The sequence below is a fragment of the Callospermophilus lateralis genome, chromosome 3, assembly GCF_048772815.1.
Source record: "Callospermophilus lateralis isolate mCalLat2 chromosome 3, mCalLat2.hap1, whole genome shotgun sequence".
Lineage (NCBI taxonomy): Eukaryota > Metazoa > Chordata > Mammalia > Rodentia > Sciuridae > Callospermophilus > Callospermophilus lateralis.
In genome coordinates, this window is record NC_135307.1 from 143,239,327 (window position 1) to 143,258,533 (window position 19,207).

Here is a 19,207-nt window from a genome sequence, read left to right on the forward strand (position 1 = left end):
TATATTCTGTATATGGTTTGGTTTTTTAACTGAAAAAACATACGTACACATACACACATATACATACATATGTATACACGCATATATAATTATATACACATGTTTAATTATATTATTTTAACCCTGCTATTTATTATTTTAAATTTGTACATGTAAGTATAATATACTCTTGATTTGACAAATATTTGGGGAATTTCTGTATTTTAAACATTTGAAAGGTTATGGTTGTTAGTGTAGAAAAGAATTACTTATTTCTAAGGATTTTTAAAAATATATCATCTAATTTTTTCTCTAAAATTTGTATTTTGTGACTATTGGGTTAAGAATGTGGCTTTTGAACCAAAGGCTAATGTTTTCTCTGATATTTGCATGCTAATTCATAATAAGGCAGGGCTAGAGAAGAATAGAGGTACTTTGGCTTAGATATAGGGGAGTGGAAGGAGGGGAGGGCATATGGTGGTAGAAAGGATCATAGAATGAATCAGACATTATTACCCTATGTACATACATGACTATATGACCAGTGTGATTTTTATATCATGTATAACCAGAAGAATGAGAAGTTATATTCCATGTATGTATGATGTGTCAAAGTTCATTCTAGTATCATGTATAACTAATTAGAACAAATTTAAAAATATCTATTAAAAATTAAAAATATATTTTAAAAAGATTGTGGCTTTTCAAACAGATAGATCTAAGTTTGGAATATTCCTATCGCATTGTTTAGTGATCAGATCCAGAGAAAAATAATCTTTTTCTCTAGCTTTTTGTTTTTTTTTAACATCAAACAAAAATGAAAGTAAGAATCTTAAGTGGTTATAAGCACTGTCTTGGCTAAGCCAGGCACACACCCCTTTAGAAAGCATTTTGACACCATGACCTTTATTTTTTTAGGCTATTAAGAAGAATAAATGTGTATTTATTTATTTATACTCTTAAATATACTTCTTATATTTGCTATATTACTATGTGTTTTTGCTTTATTTTTGAAATACCAAAGAAAGAGTCCTTGTACTTTGTTCTATGTTATGTGACATAAACCTTTATTGCCTTTTTATTGCCATTGTAGACTGTAACTTAAGTGGAAATAGGACATGAATTTTGTCCTGCTTCATGACTCCTTTTGAAATCACATTTGTAAAAAGTGGCCTTTTGATTTTTTGTTAGAATTTTCTTGAAAAATCTTTGCTCCTTTTGACTTTTATTATAATATTCTCTTCTGTGAATGTCCTACAAACTTAGTTGTGATTTCCTTTTCTGTTTTATTTTAAATGATTTTATCAGAACTGATCTTTCTTGCACTAATATTTCATTTTTTATGTAATATTGTTTTAAATTTATTTTTAAATGTACGATCTTTCTATTCTTTTGGTGAGAAAAGTTCATTTTTTGATTTTTTTAAAAATTTTATTTGACTCTTTGATATCCATTATCACTCTAGGACCCCCAAAATTTTGAAAGTAACTATCTTATTCTAAATTTGCCTGATTATTCTCAATACTTACAAACCTCTTCTTTTTATTTCTCTAAATATAAAACATTCCCCTGAAGAAAGTATGGAGTTATTCTTCCCTATTAACACTGTAATTCAAATTTTTTTCTTAAAAATCTGTCTTTAGTTCCATTTATTTTTACTAAGTTGTTTTGGGCTTCACAGTTTTTAAGAGCATAATCACTGAGGTTAACATTCGATATTATAATCAAATTTAACATTTCTATCAAGAATTAATCATATTCCTATGAATTCAGACCTTTATCATTTTGAATCATAAATTAAAATCATAATTTTTATTTTTCTCTGGGTTGGCTGGAATATTTTCTTCATATATTATTTCAGAGAATGTCTGAATTGTACACTTTTAAACCTCTTACATAATAGAAATGCTCAATAGAAAATTTGGCTTCTTAGAAATTACTCTATCAAAACATTTCCTCCACATAAATCTATAAGAATACTTCTGGTAGGTTTCATTATTCCACACTGAAAAAAATGTTTGAGTCCAACCTAATATGCATTTTTTTATTATATCTATGAATCAGATGACATTTTTTGCTTAACTATGTGAATATAATTTTTCCTTTGTGATTTAAACATCTTTGTCTTTTTTGCTGTATTGTAAGAGATCATAATATGTCACTTATATCTTAATTCTCTTTGAGGTGGAAAGAAGAATTGGAAGTAACTTTGTTTTTACTTTTTATTATTAGTGTTTCTATTATTATCACTTTGCCTCTGTTTCACTTTACTGAGGAGGGGAGGCAGAATTCTCATGTAATTTTCCATTGTCTATTTCTTCAGCCATGTCTGTCTCTTCACTTGAAGTTATCATTTTGAATTTCGTTTTCTGACAACATGTTTAAAGAACGTTAGAGACAGCAGACAAAAGCCACACTACAGCTCTCAAAAAACACCTGGTTTTTCTTCTTCAGTTTGGTGTAGAGTATATTTCAGGTCTAATCATCAAACACTACTGGGGTGTAAAAGACAGTGACTTCTAGCTCATTCTCAAATTGCCAGGTATATTCTTCACAAAGCAAAGTATAGTTATGCCATCAGTTGAAGAATGAAGTTTTATTCTTTTATCTCTTTAATTATGCCTAAATTTATTTCCAGTTCATTCCAGGTGCAATAATAACTACTTAATCAATTTTCACAGTTTAAGAAAAAAATTCCCCCAAATCTTCAATTGCCAAAATTGCCTTCAACAAAAACGTTGATGTTATTCTCCAAATAAATACCTAAGAAAAAATTAGTAGAATTGTGATTATAGTGATTAACAATAGGGGTTTGCAACATACTCTCCGAGAATACTCACAACTTTTCAGTGCACTGATCTTCCCTGGTCTTGCTAAAACCATGACTGCATATATTAGAGCACACAGTTGTGTGAATATATAATGTATCTTATGCCTTGTATTTTTCTTTAGGTACGGAGAGTATCTTTTGGAATAGTTTATACTTACAAGTGCTTTATATTTTCATACCTCAATTTCTGTTATCTCACTTACATGATGTGTTTACACACTATCTCTCCTTTTCTATTCTTTCACTTTTAAATTATGTGTCTATATTTTGTTTAAGTTGGGTTTCTAATAGATGGCACAGAGATTAGGTTTGTTTCTGTATGGTCTGATATTCTCTGTATTTAAATTAAAATATTGAGAAATTTACATTGAATGTAATTTTTTAAATATTTATTTTTTAGTTGCAGTTGGGCACAATACCTTTATTTTATTTATTTTTATGTGGTACTGAGGATTGAACCTAGGGACCTGCCTGTACATGCTAGGCAAGCACTCTACCACTGAGCCACAACCCCAGCCCCTCCATGTAACTTTTTGATTATATGAGTTAATTCCATAATTTTTGTCATTTTTGCTTCTACCATTTGTTCTTTGTTGCTTTTTGCTTCTTCTCCTTCCTTTTTTAGATTAATTTAATATCCTGTGTTATTCTATTTTGCATATTCTATTGGCTTATTGTCTACATATCTTTGTTTTATTTCTTAGAGACTGCTAGGGAAAACATACGTGATTTTTAAGATGTAATTGTTTCTATTGATCTATTTTAACATTCACTAAATTTTTAAATTAACTTCTATTAAGCTGTTAAGTATTTCCTGGTGAATGTTTGCTTCAGTTAAATTTACTTTCAGATCCATGATTTTCATTTGTTTTCTTTCCCTATTAAATAATTCTTTCCTGACATTTTGTATTTTGAAATTTATTATATGGTTTTTCTTCATGACCTCATTAAACATAGTTATAATTGCTGCTCTAAATTCTTATTTGCTGGATAAACTACTGGCTACAGACAAATAAAGAGGTCATCCAATCCTCTTTCAAACACCAAATACAATGGTAAACAAAGTTGACCAAACAATCATTTCAGCACCTTGGAAATCAATAATACCATACAATAATCTAAGAAGACGTTATACTTTATAAATGGCTGAACTTCCAGTAAAGACTTGAATCTGTGAGTTTCTCACCTTGATCAGTGCCATTCAATTCACTGGGTGTGGAAGTACTGGCAGACTGGAGCCAAACCTGCCATAGTTAATATGGGCTTGCTCCATTTCAAATGGTTGCTGAAGCATAAAGCACTGTTGCCAATGGCAGAAGCAATCTCGGTGGTTGGTGTGCAAAGAAGGTCGATAGTTCTAACAGTTTTGGGTTGTGGTTGTAGTGGTTTTGGAAAGCAAATCCCTGACTGACATTTCCTGCATATGACATGAAGATGACAGAGGACTTAAACTACGCACAGAATCTTGACCAACCTTGTGCCCATGCATAGAGAAGAGGAGACAAAAGTAAATTCCTTGTCGTGGTCCCAATCTCAGGAGGAAAGTCTTTGTTCTTTAAATATTAAGCTTGTTTCTTGGGTTGTGGTTGTGATGTTCCTTTCTATTCTCAATTTGTGAAATGATTTAAACACAAATATGGGTTGAATGTTGTAAAGTGCTTTTTTGATTAAGTCAATGAATTGGTACCCTTAATTACAAAATGCAAAGTCCCTTTTGACTAGTAATATAACATAATAAAGCCATCCTCTCTCATCTTATTCACAGTCCCAGGGATTAGAGTGGGAAATCTGGGAAACCATTTTGGGATTCTGTCTTCCACAATACCTTATGAAAAGATTACTACAAATCCAGATTAAACAAAAAAGGGTTGTGATTATGTAAGCATAAGCCTTTAGATTAATGAAACAGATTTGAAATACTATAAATAAAACTTTACATCTATGATCAGTTATTTTTTTTCAACAAAGATGACAAGTTATTTCAATAAGGAAAGGACAGTATTCTCCACAGGTGGTACTAAGATAATGTCCACAGACCTGTCACCTCACAAGAGACAGAGGAACCAACTCTAAATGGACCATAGGCCTAAACATAAGGACTAACAATAAATGATCTAGGATACACCTTCCTATCAAATTAATAAAAGGTTTTAGATATGATACCAAGGTCTTGACACATAGAATAATTTGATATGTCACCCACATCCAAAAGTTTTATTTCAAAAGATAGAGTAAAGAGAATGAAAATAGAAGGACCAGCCTGGCAATAAGTATTTTCAACTTATATTTGATAAAAACCACTTGGATCTAAAATATATAAAGATCTTTTAAAACTCAATAAAAAGAAGATAGAACAATTAAAAATGAGCAGATATCAATAACACCTTTACCAAAGTCCTAATAAAACCAGGAATTTGCTCAACATCATGAGTCCCTAGGGAGGAATGAATATAAGCCACAATACATAGGACGACCTACCCTGTAGGATAATTATGATCATAAAATCAGACAAAAACATATGTTGGTGAGAAGGTAGAGAAACTAGAACCCTCCTATATTGCCCATGGCACCCCCACTTTTGAAAACTGTTTGAAACTGTTCGACAATTTCCTTAAAAAGTTAAATATAAACTAACTATATTACTCAGAAATTCAATGCCAAGAGAAATGAAAGACGATTGAAGCAGCATGCATAATAACAGCACTAATCACAATAGCCAACAGAATTGAAATAATTTAAGAGAAAGACATTCTACAATAATTTTTAAAAATGTACAAAGAGATGAGAAGGCAAGGATAGCTCTCTGGAGAATGCATATTGATTTTAATCCTTAGCTTAGACACTAAGACTAGCATTTTAAAACAGAATCAAGAAAAATATTGAGCTCACTCCAAATTATTTGTCAAGAAATTTCTAGGTGTCGAGCTCTGTAGTTGGCACTTGAGCATGACTTAATAAGTTTAAGCTCATAAATAAGCCAGTTTATGATATCTGTGCACCATCATCAGTTATGTATAGTAATAATAATTAGCTAACCTTTATTAAATGTCAATTATTTTCTATGTCCTAGGCTCAGCAGATTATATGCATTTGCTTCTTTAATTCTTGCATGCCAAGACAAACCAGTTATTATTATGGTCAGAATGCTGCAAAAGAGGAAAATAAGTCTAGAGAAGTAAATTGCTTGCTCAGGGTCACTGTGGGTAAATGATGAAAGAAGAGCTCAGATGCTAGCTGTATATTTCCAGGAACCCTCACTTCACCCTTAGCATGGTAAAATGACAGCAATAAGAACATTACAGAGGCTTATGAACATGAAGCAGGAGGACTGCAAGTTCAAAGACAGCCTCAGCAACTTAGCAAGGTCCTGAGCAACCCTGTTTGAAAATAAAAAAAATAAAAAGCACTGAGGATGTGGCTCAGTGGTTAAGTACCCCTGGGTTCAATCCCTGGTACCAAAACAAAGAAAAAAAAAACACATGAATAATAATTATATGGGGGAAAGCTACTTGTTATTACAAAATTACCAAGATTTCCAATTTTGATTGATGGGTTAATTTCAAATTTGAATAGTTATTTTCAAAGACTTATCCCCATCCTCCAGATGCAACTGCATACGTGTGTGTGTGTGTGTGTGTGTGTGTATGTGTGTTTATTGCATACACATGCATGTGTATGCACACACATGCCCCAATGAGTGTGAAGATATCTTTGTGACAGGACATTTGTATGACTGTTTTCTGAATGTGTGTTGCAACCAAGGTCAACCCTGCCTATTTGCTGTGGGTGGCCCACAGTCACATTTTAGGGAGTTCTCTTGTTCAGCTGAGTTTTTAAGGCTCAGTCTTTCCAGGGGTCAGCATGGGAGCACACTTGATTTCCTCAAATAGGACATTTTTGCTTGGCTCCTCTTCCACATACATCTCTGTGGGTAGCTGAAGATTCATGAACTAAGCCTGTTAGATAAAACCTTATTTGGCAATCCAAATGTGAAACTTCACATAGGTATTGTGGTCCCTTCATCTGAGAAACAATAATTTCCTATCTTATATGGTTCTCAGTTTTCAATCATAAAAGTGATCATTTAAAAATTTATCTTATGAATGTAAATTTTGAAGAACTATCTGTTCCATGAAGGATGCTAATTTTGAATCTTAGTGCCCGCATCATTCACAATCATACTGGTATATTTATTTTTTTGCATACTTCTCTAACTTAAAAAATGTTGAATCTAAATTCTGTAAAGATATTTCCTAAATGTGTTCCTTTAGGAATTAAATGCAATCATGAATATCCCTCCATGACACAGATATGGAATCTATCATCTCATGCCATAGAAAATCTGGCCCCTTGGTTTTTTTTTAAGAGATGATTATCCTAAAACGGACACTGCAATAATAAACAAAGTAACAGCCAAATATATTTTATGAGTCTATTTGCTTATAAAGAATAAAAAGAAGGAAAGAAAGAAGGAAGAGAGAGGGAGGGGAGAAGAAAGAAGGTGAGAGGAAGGGTAAGCAGATTTAATATTCATACAGTAATTATAATTTAAGAAAAGAAGAAGCAGTGTTAAAAAGTGAAACTGAAACCATAAGATTAATCCTCTCCCTACCTTTAAATAGTTCCTTTCTGGACTGACTTAAACCAAGCAATGGCCAAGAGGCTATTTGTAGGGGAATCAGCAGAAAGAGCATTGGTCCAGGATATTTCAGCTCTTGATTGATTTCTAGCCAGAAGTCTGAGTTGGGGTACGATCACCCAAGTCATTTCATTTTAAATGGTATGAAATGCCTCCCATCAACTATTTCCTCTGCAGGAAACTCCTGGCAGCTATGCGCTTAAAAGGGTGATTCCTGGCCTGTGCGGTTCCTCAACTTTATCTGTGAAATGAAATAGTACAACTTGCACACCTACGAAAACTTCTTCCTCCCTTTTGGAAGGATCAGTTATTCAAGTGATGTGTTTCAGAGAGGAATCTGAATGAGTTTCCTATCTTGTTGCAGTAAAGATATTTTCCTAATATGGAGGCATCTAAAAAGATTATTGAAATGTATTTAAGTATCATTTTGATACAAAATGCATCTCTATGAACTATGAACTAGGCATTATAGGCCTCTAGAGGATAGGTATCAAGAGCGATTTGCTTTTAGGGGTGCATTATACACTTTGTGTCAGTGTTTTATAAAAAATCTTTTTTTTTTTCCTTCAAATTTTGGTATAAAAACATTAGTTGTATGTGCATATTTTTTTCATATGTCATTTAAGGACAAACCTAACAACAACAACAGAAAGTCTACTTTTGCTATGTCACTATATGATTCCCTTTTTATTAACTGGGGGCTTCCTGCAACTGAACATCCCCAATCTGTCCAGAAGTCTAGACACATGGCTACATCTCTCTTTTGAAAATAATTTCTCATAGATCAATTCAAAGAAAAAAAAAAAAAACCCGAGTTCTTCATCCATGAGTCATTTTCCCTCAGCACAAATTTCCCTGCCTAGGAAAACAGTACTAATATAGTAATCTGAAAGTCCGTGTGATGAAAGCGTGTGTCACCATGTGCAAACTGTGAAATGTAATTGAAAGTAAAATGTTTAATTAAAATGGACATTTCTAAGCATGCTTCTGGCAGCAGCCATCTTGCTGAAAAATTATATTTGTTACACCGGCAACCTGGGAGAATAGTTCAAGAGATGGAGAATGCCAGGTCCCATCCAACAGTAAATGGAGTGAAAATCAGAAAAAAGACTTGAGGGTTGATCCTTTACTTACAGAGCATGTCCCCAGCACATGAACCCTGGTGCACACCAGTCAGAACCACAGAACCTGCCACACATAGCCAGCCCAGAGTCAATATTCATTATAACCAAACATCCTCCTCCTTCCAATAATTGTTCTTTTCACTCGTGTCAGCAAGTTTTCTTAGCAACTGGGCTTTCAGATGCTGCGCGGCTTTTGTACAGACTGAAATGTGAGGACGCTCTTCATCTCCACAGTTATTTCTCCTTTGAGACCCACAGGGTCCTTTTTTTTTTCTCCTCTCATAAAAGCCCCAGATCCCAGATACTCTGCAGACTTGCGTGGACCTGAGCTCCACTGATGTTTTCAGTTCAAATGGGAGAACAGAATTTAAAAACAAATTTCAGTGTCATATCTAGAGGGCAGCTCTCCTGTAGAAAATTCAGGTGTCAAAGAACATTTAGCCCAAACTGGGCAGGTCTGGTCATTAAGTGTCCCAGTTACAGAACGTCTCCTTACAGAAAATATTTTTCTGACATTTTATAAAGGAGCAAGAGAGAAAAAGCTCTTTTCCTTTTGCATCTTCCACTTTAGCCTTTAAAACTTCAGAGATCAATAGTAGCAGATACAATGTTAGGATAGAATTTGTGCATTCCTTCATAAAGGCAAAAGTTCCGACTTTTACCCCTATTTTTCAAATTATATTAGGCTCACTTGAATTGTTTTTATTTCTACCATCTCTGGAATCTCATTACCATCCCTTAAAGTGAAAGAATTTTAAAAAATAAATAAATATATAAATAAAAGGTCTGCAAACCTGAAACCCATTAAAACAAAGGATGGAGGGGAAAAAATCAAAGGATCTAATCACTGTTCTATAATTCATGATTTGGATATTAAAACAACTCTCATTGTCTAGATCCGGCAACCATGGAATGTGATCATTTTTTTTCCTATCTGACCTTGTTTAGGGAGCTCTTTCTCTATAATATGCTCTTTATTGCCCAAGGAATGCTCTTTGAATTTACTTTCTTTATGGAGTGATTATAAATCTTCATGACATCCCTAATGATTCATCTCTTTTGGTGCTGGGCAGAGGGATAACCATTTCTATACTGCACACATTTCATTTAAGGTGAAACCAGGAGATTTATCAATCAGCACAGGATTTCCAGGCATAAGCTAAACGATAACCATTTATCCCCCTCCATAAACACATTTAACTTCCCTACACTTACTGCCTGAAATGTCCCATAAACTTTAAAGAAGAGATTGCTTTTAATTTGTACATGATCTAAACCACTGTACTTTCTTCTGGGGAATTTTAACCTTAGCCATACAATGGAAATATTTAGAGACTATTGAAATACACACTAGATTATTTCATGTGTCTTTGAAAAAACAGACTACTTAATTGTAACTCTGACTAGTGGTTGTTTTCTGAGATTTGCCATTTACCATTAGAAATAAAAAGACTTCATAATTTTAAGAACATTAACAAGGGATCAATCTTTTTCTTATGGGGGGGTTCATCTTGGAAAGCCTACTGTCTCAGTTATGAGCATTATTGACCATATTCTTAAGGTTGCAGTCCCAGATTTCAATGGCTCTGGTCAGGTGTTCATCATGAATGCAAAATCCCTGAATCTCAAAGGATAACTTTTCCTCCTAAAATGTTTGTTGGATTGAAATATTTTACCAGTGATACATAGTTTTGTAAATCAATGGTGTTTGCTTCAATCAAAGGTTCCATCTCCACAGTCTTGTGAAAACAGAAAACTACATGAACAGATTACAAACCTACACAGGAGAAGCCAACACTGGGAAAATGCTTTCTGCAAAAATACTTTTGAACTTCAGAGGATGAAAAACATGCTCAGTCCATGGAGCTGGAAGAAATGGAAGTTTTTTTTTTTTTTTTTCAGACATATGTAGAACATTTGTTTCTGTTTTATTTCTGCTGTCATAATATGATGGTTTTATTCAGTTTTTAAACATGCTTCAGCTGGAAACACTACATCTTTAAATCAGGCAACCCTGGCTTCAGTGTGAATTCCCCTGCTGCTCTCCCTCACCTTACCCAGGTGCATGTTAAATCAGTATTAATGACAATATCATTCTTGTGCAGTCATCTCCTGCCTGCAATTTGGTTTTAATTACCCGCCACGTTGTCTTTCCCCCTCACTGACAGCCATTAAATAGGGAATGACACCGGAGCCATAGTTGTGTGGAATATTCACTTTGCCAGATCGCAACCCCATCATAAAGCAGGCTGCAGTGCCTCCTAGTGGCAAAGGTCGGAAATGGACGAAACCGAAATTTTCGATCTCGCAAGCACTTTTGAGGTTAACTCGGAGATCCCGACAGAGTTTGAATTGGAACAAATATATTTAAAGAAAAAAAAGAAAATTAACAACCACTTACAGGTTAAGGAATAATAATAATTTGGTAAAATGTTATTTAAATTGAAATATTACAATAAACCTATGCACTATTTAAGTCTTATCTGACCAGCTGGAATGGTGAAAAAGGAGAGATCAAAGACAACAAATTTTTCATAGAAAATGTAACAGAGGAAAGTTCTTTAGGAAAAATTCAACGAGGGTGAGCTGCAAAGTGAGCTATAGAATCTCTCTTTCTTCTGTTTTTGTTAATGCCACAACAAGAGTTTGGGGTTTTATTTTTACTTTTGCTTTTTTTTTTTTTTTTTTTCTTTTCCTTTTTCCATACATGTTACAAAAATCCCTTAATTTCATGTGACCTAAAAACATTCTTCTTGCAGGAACCAGTGTCTTTTTGTGCAACTATGCAGTTCCTAAGTGTTTTTTTTTTTTTTAACAAAGATTTCCTTTAAACAGGAGTTTAAAATTGAAATTGTTTGTCCAAATGTTTAAGTTAGACACTATACAGATGCTCTGAATTGAAGACGTTCATCATATGTAATGGCCATCACATATTGTGTCTTTTAAATTTTTGGTTAAAATAAATCTGAAAGCATGTGCATTTCACAGGAAGCACATCAGACCTTTTGCACTATAAATTAGAAACATTGCTTATAAACAATACATCACAGTGTACTTGGGCAGGGAAAGCAGTAGTGAGGAGTCACATTCAGTCTTTACTCTGATTTTTCTCCCAGCCAACTTCTACTTGATTTGAAGGTTGTGGGTCCACGGGATGCTCTTTCACAATTGCTAACGCTATGTTTTCTAGCTTCTTTCAACAAGTGTAATTACTCATTTTACGTGCTGCTAAATGAGAGTTATAGCTAACTGCTTTAATTAGAATTTTAACCATACATAGCATATACAATAACTTGCACATACATTTATTGTGCACACTTATGCTTATAAGTGCATGTTTATAAGAACCCAGACATAAAATGAAGATACTGATAATTACTGTTTCTCTCAGCCATTCCTCATTCTCCAAACTAGCAGGGCAATGTTAAACATCAATTCATTTGTGGTTATGGCTGCTTCTTTTGTAAATATTTTTCTTTATTTACATTTAAAAAATTAAAATGAAACAGTGTAGTTTCTTGAAGAAAATGGAAGTACTGAATAGTAAATTAAAATAATGTTGGAACTTGGTCATAAATTAAAAAAAAAAGATTTTGAAGAAAGAAATTTTTTGCTCAATGAGAAATATTGCTCCACAAATTGTTTCCAGTACCTCTGAGAGCCAAAAGTTCTTCTGATAACTGAAAGAGTAAAAATATTATTGTCTTTAATATTTGAAATTTCACATATTTTTTAAAGGGAAGGTGTGCTAATTTGATTCATGCTTTTCTTCCATAGAGAACAATATTTGGTTTGCATACATTGCCTATATTAATTTATTATTTAAGGAATATTTTGCATCCTTAAATAACAGCTAGGAAAAATTGTTATTCTTTCCAGACAGAAATGGGAAGCTTATAAACACAACGATAAAGGCTTAATCTCTGATATGGCTTACATATATTGGTTTACAGCTGTATTGAGTCCAGTTAGACTGATTTTTTTTCTTTCCTAATATGAAACTTGATGCTGGGAAATCTGATAAGTGAGTTTCATTTCCCTGGAAATTTATTGCTTCTATATCCAAGTGCAAAGAAATATCACAAGTAAAAACAATGAGGAGTCTGTAAGGACAGCATTAATGAGGGCCACTCTGTTCTCACAGAGATTCTGCGGTGGGGGGGGGGTATTTCAACTATTAAAATTGCAAGATATGCTATTCCTTTTATAATCGATCATCATTCCCTTTTGCCTGACTGGTGTAATAGCAAATCAGCATGTTCTCTAGCATGTGAGATCAACAAGGTGACCACTGTAAGTGAGGAGACAGAGTCGGTGTGCCATTTCTATGGTACTTGGGCAGAGAAGCAGTTGAGTACCTTGTGGTGAGGCAGCGCCAGCCCTGGCAGCCCTGCTGGCTAGCACGCCTCCTCTGTGCCCTATCAACCCACAGCTCTGCCCCGGAGCCCCGGAGCCCCGGCCCCTTCTCATTCCTGCAGTGTGCTTTGCATGTTCTGTTCACCACTCCATTGCCTCTGCCCAGTGCCTGCCGTATTACAGATGGGATGACAGAAGCTCCAGAACTTTTTAGAGAGCAAACAGTTTCATTACATTAATTAAGTCAATGACTAAATGGTCGAGCAACTGTAAAAGGCTAGACATCATGGAGCCACACCATAATGATGTTAGTGATATTTATTGAGTGTCCTCTGTATGCTAGGTTCTGCACATGTAGTATCTAAGTGTATACTGACAGGGGATCCAAGAGGGATGTTTGGATGATGACTAGGGAAGTGCAGAGGCTTACTCAAGGTGTGACCACCACCAAGAATGGAGTTGGGGTGTTAGGAGATTTTCTTCATCCGCCTGACTATGAAGTTCATACAGGTATTTTTGTTTAATTTTGTCTTGCATTTTTAAACTAAATTGTGGTTGTTGATTTCAAGATGCTTAGGCTCCCAATTTGCATTTGTTAAAAATGATAAATAATGTGCTATCTGGCATACATGATAGGTGACATATATTAGTAAGGTTGAAGCTCTCTTGATGGGGAAGACAGTCTCTGTTAGATATGTCAGGGGATGCACTATGAACAACTGGAGTGGTACAGTCTGGTTGTGACAAGGTATAGGATGAAAGTATTCTGGGGGGGGGTAGAGACAGATTGTGGTCACCTTGAGAAAATTTGCATACTTGCATATACACACATAAAATGGAATATAGAGACATGTTATGTGGAATCATAGAAAATAACTCAGTCTCAGGGCTGGGGATATAGCTCATTTGGTAGAGTGCTTGCCTTTCATACACAAGGCCCTGGGTTCAATACCCAGCACCACCAAAAAATAAAAGTAGAAAATAACTCAGTCTCATTGAATATATTTTTTTTCTTTAAGACAGTATATTTTAAAATTGAATAAAATTAGGCAAGCTTCTGCAATGCAGGACTTCTCAGTACCTTTAAAATACAAAATGAATAACTTAGAGCAACTTAGTATTTCCCAAACTAATTTGATCTCAGAAATTTAATCTGTCCCCACCACACCCCAGAATACTTTCATCCTGTCAGGATAATTTTATAAACACAATGTAGCAAATGCTAGGAGAGGAAGTAAAATTAGAATATTAGAATATGTTTACAGGAACCTTTAGATTTAGGTAGTAGATTAAGACAGACTTTCCTCTGTAGGCCATGAAAAGACACCAAAACTCTATGCAAAGGGAGATGATTTCTTCTATTATGTTAATGATATTTCCAATCTCCAGGGTTGAGACAGCAAGAGTAGCATATTCTCAAACACTGTGGGGCCAAACTTGTCAAAACAAATACTATACACTTCCTTGTTGTTTCAGATCGTCAGCAAGCATGTGCTTTGTGGTACTGAGTTGCTGGAATGCATCCAGACACTGTGGTTGGAAATAACCCACGCTTTACAGGTTTTAGGGAGTACTGGGCTGATATTTTAATCTTGCTGAGTATTCAGGAGAGCAAATAAAAGGAGCTGGTGTAGATGGGTAATCAAAGCCTCTTGCAGGCTTTCAAGCACATATGGCGTCTCACAAGAAGGAAGCAGAAAGTGTGAACCCAGAAGAGAACCAGGGCTCACTGGGGGAATACTCAGAGACTTGTTGCCCCAAAGGTTTGGAAGGTTCCAGACTGCTCCCCAGAAGATAATTTTCTAAACATTGCACTTTCCAGGTTAGATTTCTAAGGGCTTTCAAGAGAATAGAAATGCAGCGTAGGATTTTATCCTAATGATCTTACCAGATACAGCACTGTATTGATGCTCAGGCACCCACTGGACAGCAAAGGATCTGTCTGTGCCAGCCACTCTTCTAAATACCTCCAACATATCTGAGAAGGTAGTTCTGAACATGACCTCAGAGTAAAGCTATATCATCACCTTTGTATCAGTAATTACACAAGTAAGTCCAAAGGGTTGAATTGCTTGCCAAGATTTTGCAGTGTGGTATGTTAGAGTTAGCTGGACTTGTGAGCTAGCCTTGAACTTGGATGGTTTGATGTGGGTACCTTCCCCTCAATGATACTGCTATCTAGCCATGTACTGGTTAAGGACACGGTTTATAAGTACATCCCTCTCATTTCTACTTCTGTAACATGACATCAATAACAATAAACAGATTTATTTATCTACTGATGCACTATATCGCCGATTTGTTTATCTCATTTAATTCTTGCAACTATTCTACGAGACAGGCAGACAATTTAGCCCCAATAAATATGTGAAAAAACTAAAGCATGGAAGTGTTCCTTCCTATGGCCAAGCTCACAGGACTAGTAAAAGGTAATTCTCGAATACAAGCCTGGGTCCAACTCCAGACAGAGTTATCATTATTACTTATTCTATTCAATTGTACCCTCTGGAAATCTGTATATTTGATACATTACAGACGAAAATCACTGGTCACATCTTGCATTGGTGGCTGTAGATTTCTTTTCTCCAATTAAAGAAATATATGGAAAAATAGTTAATGGTTCACAGAACCCAGAGCATTGGTGAGCCAGGCAGGTATACCTATTGTTCACCTACAAAACTCATTATGGCTTTTAAAAATTGTTCTTTTTTTTTTCATTCTCTTCTTTCAAAAATAAAGTTCCAAATAAACAAGAATTACACATGAATGTTTTTCCTGAAAGTCAAACACTAATGAGTCTCGATTGCCCTATTTGTAGTATTTTTTTTTTTACCTGTATTGATCAAGGCAATTGAAAGAAAATAGATGTGCAAGAATGGCAGGTTATATATAATAATATACTACTTGAGAACTTTAAAAATTGAAAGTTGGAAACATCACAATCAAAATGAAAGATTCTTACACCCAAATGATTTCTTATGTTGTCATTTTTCTTTGAAGAAATAAATTGAATATTTCTTTACGAACTCTTTGCTACAAAAGGAATTGCTAAGTCAATACTGTGTGTAATTTATCTCTTGAATTAAACATTTCAACGATTTGTAATGAGGTCTCTCAATTTTCTCATGTCCTTGACAGAGTTTTCTCCAAATCATTTAAAATATGGGGTATGGGGTTCTCAGATTATGATTTTCCCATCTATAATAAGGATAACATCATAAGTCAATATTTCCCAATTTTTTTAAAAAGCTATTATTAAGTAAAATGTAATATTTTTTTGTCCTCCACAGATATTTTATTCCCAAGTACATTAGGAAAAGTGTTGGGTGCCAGCAAAGGCTTTTATATACTGCAAAACTTCCCAGAGTCCCTTGTGAGAGAGTTTTGTGACTCTGTAGAGGGATAGTTGCCAAATTTTGAAACTCGTCTCTAGAATATATATTTTTTGGTACCAGGGATTGAATCCAGAGGCACTTAAACTACTGAGCCATATTCCCAGCCCTTTATATTTGTTTATTTGTTTGTTTATTTATTTATGTATTGGCTGGAACAGGGCCTATATGGATTAGGCCTCAGCTACTGAGGCTGTGAATGCAAGATCCTCCTGCCGCAGCCTCCCTGGCCACTGTGATTATAGGTATGCACCACCATACCCTGCTAGAACAATTTTAATATGTAGTATCGATTAACAATTGATACATTACCTATGTTTTAGAATTATCTCTACAAATGTTCGGTAGCAATTGTCCCTGGCTACATAATTTTAAGAGTAATGGAGGTAAATATAATTTGTGTTCAGGTTTGGCAAGTACTACAAAATAAGTCATCTCAAGGAGGACAATTACGTTCAATATATACAATTGAACACAGCTGCAGTCTGTTCTCTACACAAAGGTTTACATACAAAGTCCAGGGGAATATGCACTATCCAAACTTTCAAGTGACAGTGTCTATTTGGACTTAGAAGGGGAAAAAGATCTATAAGATTTTATGCAAGGAATAGAAACTCTGAGAAATTTAAGAAGGGGATTAACTGCTTTTAAAATTGTTGAAAGGGCTGGAGGAGCATGCTCTCTCAGCAGGGATTTGAGGAATGATTACAAGCACTCTAAAAACATGTTGTGCCAGGAAAGCTACAAATTTCTGCAGGAATCAGGAAGGTGGCAATTTTGGAAGTTGCCTTTGGAAATATGGTAGCCAATTGCACCCAATGAAAACTACCATCTAGGAATCTAGAAGCTGCCACCATCACCTCTGCTGTACCTGCAGTTGAACACTGACAGCATCAAGATTATGGCATGTAAAACGACTACATCACCTTCACTTTTCTGTAACGTGGCTTTGTCAGAAAGAACCAAAAGCTTCAAGAATTTTCCTCTACCTAGGAAGATGCTTCCAAGTTTTTAAAAATTGTTTTTCATTTGTTGGACCTAATTTGTATCCAGGAAGGTCAGAAACATAGTTTTTAGCTTTTCAAGCTCTAATTCAGAGAGACACACTACCAAGAGTTAATAAAAAAGGTGGAGGGCCATTCTTAACTTACTCAATGCATTCAATGCATGACAAATTCAGTTCCGGATGGTGCTTGCCAATGGGGCTGGGAAATCCATGTGTTGTTTCCTATGATGGCAAAGGAACCCTTAGATCAGCCATTGTTTAAGCAGAGAGTTTACCACTAAATAGATGGTGGTAATGAGATTCTTGAGTATTAATGGGACATTAAAACTCATGCTAGCAGGAGAGCTCTACATTATTGGAAAATAGATATATCTGGTGAAACATTTGTAATTTCTCAGAAATTCTATGATTTTATAGCTTATGTTAAAAAATAGCACTGAGAAGAAAATATGGAAGGGGAACATTTAAAAAGAATAATGCTTTTGAGAAGGAAATTTTTTGAGATGTTTTTGGTAGCAGAAATACCAGTTGAGAGATAGAAATGGGAGTGTGTTTTATGGTCCAGACTGTCCCTGGTTGGACAACACAGGAAAATATGTATATGTGTCTGTATGTGTGTGTATATATATAATGTCTTAGAACACATTTTAACTTAAAGTACATTATGTTGACTTTTCTCACTGATCTTTTGGAGATTCTATTTCTTTTCATGTGATTTTCACTTTTTTGTTTCCTACTTGAATTGTTTGCTTACCAAGTCAATTATGTTTGTTTCCAAATGTGTTTACACCAGTTGAATTTGCATATTCTCCAACTAATTTATAGATTTAATCAAAACTCATCCCTCTTTTGCAAAACATGTTAATGAATTAAAATTAACATTCAGAAACTTTTTAAAATTTTGCACTGTAATGTTGGCATAAATATAGGAAGAGTAGGGATACACTTCCTATAATTCTTAGTTTCAATGTTTGTAAGTGCAGAAAGAACTTTACACTAGTAAACAATAGAGAGGGACACCTTTTCTAATTTTTAAAAATTGTACTTAAAAATACAACATGAAATTTAAAATCTTAGCCATTTTTAAATGTATAGTATCACTTAAATAATTAAATAAATTCAATAATTAAATATATAGTATTAATGATATTACTTGCTGTGCAAAGATTTCTGGAACATATTCAGCTTATAAACCTAGAACACTATGTCCTTTTATACTCCCCCTAAGCCTCTGACAACCTTCCTTCTGCTTTCTTTTTTTTCAGAGCTTGACTCTTTCAGATACTTCTTACAACAGAAATGATGCAATATTTGTATTTTTGCCAGTGGCTTATTTCACTTAGCTTAATGTCCTAGTTTAGAATATGATAGAAATTCCATCTTTTTAAAGGTAGGATAATGTTTGGTTTTGTATATGTACATTGCTTTTCCTTTTATCCATATATCTGTGATGAACTGTTGTTTCTTCTACCTCTTGGCTATTGCAAAAATACTCCAATGAATAAGAACATGCAAATATCTCTTTTAAATTCTGTTTTCAGTTCTTTTGAATAACACACCGGGAGTGGACTTGCAGGATTATAAAATGATTCTGTGTTAATTTTTTGAGAAAACCTCATATTGTTTGCCATACCAGGAGCACCATTTACATTCCCATCAACAGTGCACAACGGATCTAATTTTTCCAAAGCTTCAGCAACGTTTTTGTTATTATTTTTTCTTGTTTTATTTTGTTTGCATAATGGCATGTTAATAGGTAATATCTTGTTTCAATTGTGATTTACATTTCCCTAATGATTAGTAATGTTGAATATCCATTCATATCCTCACTGGGCATTTGTATGTCTCCTTTAAAGAAAGGTCTGCTAAGTCCTTTGCCCA